This window comes from Trachypithecus francoisi, unplaced genomic scaffold (genome assembly GCF_009764315.1).
Source record: "Trachypithecus francoisi isolate TF-2019V2 unplaced genomic scaffold, Tfra_2.0 Lachesis_group12, whole genome shotgun sequence".
Classification (NCBI taxonomy): domain Eukaryota; kingdom Metazoa; phylum Chordata; class Mammalia; order Primates; family Cercopithecidae; genus Trachypithecus; species Trachypithecus francoisi.
Window position 1 is genome coordinate 16,701,801 of NW_022681457.1, and position 3,707 is coordinate 16,705,507.

Genomic DNA, 3,707 nt, shown 5'->3' on the forward strand with positions numbered 1-3,707 from the left:
TGAAAAGTTGAATTTTATTTTCTTATGCAGTGTACAATTTTTGTCTTTTGTCTTGTTTTGAAGCAGTTTTAGTGTGATATGTCTAGATGTGGCTTTCTTTTTATTTATCTTCAATGGAGTTTGTAGAGTTTGTTGAGTATGTGGTTTGAAGTCTTTAATTAGCTTGGAAAATTCTTGGTCATTATTTCTTCATATATTGCTTTTGTTTCATTGTCTCTCTCTTCTCCTTCTGGGACATTAATTACATAAATGTGAGACCTTTTTCACCAAATCACATTTGTCTCCTATGTTTGTTTATTTTATAATTTTTTTTTTTTTTGAGACAGGGTCTCACACTGTTGCCAGGCTGGAGTGCAGTGGTGTGTTCCCAGTTCTCTGCAGCCTCAATCTCCTGGGCTCAAACAATCCTGTCACCTCAGCCTCCCAAGTAGCTGGGAGTAGAGACATGAGCCATCTGCCTGGCTAATTTTCAAAATTTTTTTTTGTAGAGACAGGGTCTCACTATGTTGTCCAGGCTGGTCCCAAATTCCTGGGCTCAAGTGATCCACCTGCCTTGGCCTCCTAAAGTGTTATATTCTTCTGTCTCTTCATGCTCATCTCAATATTTTTTTCTGCCTCTCTTCTCATTCACAAATTCTCCCTTCAGCTATATCTAATCTGCTGTTTTTTTTTTTTTTTTTTTTTGAGACAGAGTCTTGCCCTGTTGTCCAGGCTGGAGTACAATGATGTGATCTCGGCTCACTGCAATCTCTGCCTCCTGGGTTCACACCATTCTCCTGCCTCAGCTTCCCAAGTAGCTGGGACTACAGGTGCCCACCACCATGCCCAGCTAATTTTTTGTATTTTTAGTAGAGATGGGGTTTCACCATGTTAGCCAGGATGGTCTCGATCTCCTGACCTCATGATCCGCCTGCCTTGGCATCCCGAAGTGCTGGAATTACAGGCATGAGCCACCGCGCCTGGCCTAATCTGCTGTTGTCTACTTATTGTGTTCTTAATTTTAGTTATTGTATATATTTCTTTAAATTCACTTTAATTTTTTATGACTTCCACATCTGTGCTGAAGCTATCTTATCATTTAATTTTGCAAACATTAATCACAGTTATTTACAGTTTGTGTCTGATAACTTTCAAACCTGGATCTCTTGTGGGTCTGTTTCTATTGTCTGATTTTTCTCTTGATTATCAGTCACTTCTTATATTTTTATCAGCATAGTTTTTTTGAAATGGAAAATTGTGTTTTAAAAACTATAGAGATGACCTGAGGTTCTAGTTGATACCTTATTTAAGGGAGGATTCACTTTAGTTTCAACAAGCAGTTGGGAGTACATATAATAAGCAACTTAAGTCCCACTGTGCCTCCTCATTGGCCACACTCCCTCCAGGCACTGGCTTCTCTGAGCCACCAACCTGTGGCTGCCCTGGCCCACCTGCACCTCTGGCAGCACCATGACAGATCAGGCCTTTGTGACACTGACCACAAATGATGTCTACACCAAAGGTGCCCTGGTCCCGGACTCATCTCTGAAACAGCACAGGACCACCAGGAGGCTAGTCATGCTCCCCACCCCACAGGTCTCAGACTCCATGAGAAAAGTTTGAGAGAGAGTCTTTGATGAAGTCATCATGGCAGATGTCTTGGACAGTGGTGATTCTGCTCATCTAAGCTTAATGAAGAGGTCACAGTTGGGTGTCACGCTGACAAAGCTCCACTGCTGGTCGCTTACATATTATTCAAAATGTGTATTCATGGATGCAGATACTCTGGTCCCAGCAAATATTGATGATCTTTTTGAGAGAGAAGAATTGTCAGCAGCACCTGACCCAGGGTGGCCTGACTGCTTCAATTCTGAATTTATCAGCCTTCAGTTGAAACATATAATCAGCTGTTGCATCTTGCTTCTGAGCAAGGTAGTTTTGATGGTGGGGAACAAAGCATACAGAACACGTTTTTTAACAGCTGGGCAACAACACATAGCAGAAAACACCTGCTGTTTATTTATAGCCTAAGTCGCATCTCTATATATTCCAATCTCCCAGCATTTAAAGTGTTTGGTGGAAGTGCCAAAGTTGTGCATTTCCTGGGACGAGGCAAACCATGGAATTATGATCCCAAAACAAAAAGTGTCAAAAGTGAGTTCCACCATCCCAACATGACTCATCCAGAGTTTCTCATCCTGGTGGAACATCTTTACCACCATCGTTTTACCTCTGCTTCAACAATTTGGCCTTGTCAAAGGCACCTGCTCATACATAAATGTGGAAGACGTCTCAGGAGCCATATCACATCTCTGTCTTGGGGAGATCCCCGCTATGGCACAGCTTTTGTATCCTCAGAAGAATGGAAGGAGCGGTGGGAACAGGTCCAGGCTGATTACATGGAGCAGATTCCTTTGGCAACATGGAGAGGAAACTTGACACTTACCGCCAGTAGAAACACTGCACTTTCCTGTGAACACATCCACTTCACAAGCCTTGTTTCTGATACTTAGTATCTAGAGCTGAGTTGAGAAAAGTCTGTTACAGTCGCTAGAGGTTTTCACTAAAACTTACCAGATGAGAGGTTTTTGTAAGACAACAGGTGAGAACTGGGCAAAAGTTGTGAAGCAGCAATTCTCTTGTTACCTGGACAGCGTTTTGCTTTTTAATCCTATTTAGCTTGTTTCAGAAATTCTCACTTTTGTTGACTGCCAACATACAAAGTAAGGGAAGCTCAATATTAAGCTGTTAAGGTGGCTGTATCGATTCTTAAAATCTGCAGAGCCTGGTTCCAAATCAGTCACTGCCTTCAGAAGTAGACATGGCATCTGATCCTTCCTTGCTTGCTTGCTGGTTGTACCTACCTTTCACTAGACCTGCATTTTAGAATTGCCCAGTGCTGCCAGGGTGAGTGATTGTAATTCTGCTTGCAGGTAAATATAGCTTATATTAACACTGCTGAATGATTCATAAACGTATCAATAAATAGCATTAACCCATTTTATTTCCTGGTCTTAGTGTCTGAAGATGTTCATCAGTTTTCTATGTACGATAAGACAGCATGCTAAAATGCTTTTGTTCAGTCTGCATATTTGAAAATAGCAATATGTTCTCTGATGGTTACCTGCAGTGGCACCCTGTATGAAAAATAAAGACTTATTGCAGTAAAAAATAAAAAATAAGCAACCTTTGCGAGGCCGAGGCAGGTGGATCATAAGGTCAGGAGTTTGAGACCAGCCTAGCAAATATGGTGACACCCTGTCTCTAATACAAAAATTAACTGGGCATGGTGGCGCATGCCTGTAGTCCCAGCTACTCGGAAGGCTGAGGCAGAAGAATCGCTTGAGTCTGGTAGGCAGAAGTTGCAATGAGCTGACATCGTGCCACTACACTCCAGCCTGAGCAACACAGCAAGACTCTGCCTCAAAAAAAAAAAAAAAAAAAAAAAAAAAAGCAATTTAATTCAGAGATTAGAAGGGTTTTTATGGGTTTGCTGGACCTCAGTCTTTGTGAGGGCTAGTCTATATTTGGCCCATGCTTACTTGTAGGATTCTTTAGGGTTCCCAACTGATTTACTTGTTTATTGCTGTATCTCAAACCACTTCAATACTTGTGGCTTAAAACAATAGTGATTTCTTGTAATTATCTGGGTTGATTAGACAGTTCTCCATTTGGTGTTGGCTGGGATCGTTTGTAAAGCTGCATTCAGCTGGGCACTGGGCTGGGGC

At 41.8% G+C, this 3,707-nt stretch overlaps 1 pseudogene; it reads left to right on the forward strand.

The window, feature by feature from the left end:
* Window positions 1-1,396: 1,396 nt before the first annotated feature.
* On the forward strand, window positions 1,397-2,434 carry LOC117093798 (annotated as a pseudogene).
* The last annotated feature ends 1,273 nt before the right edge of the window (window positions 2,435-3,707 follow it).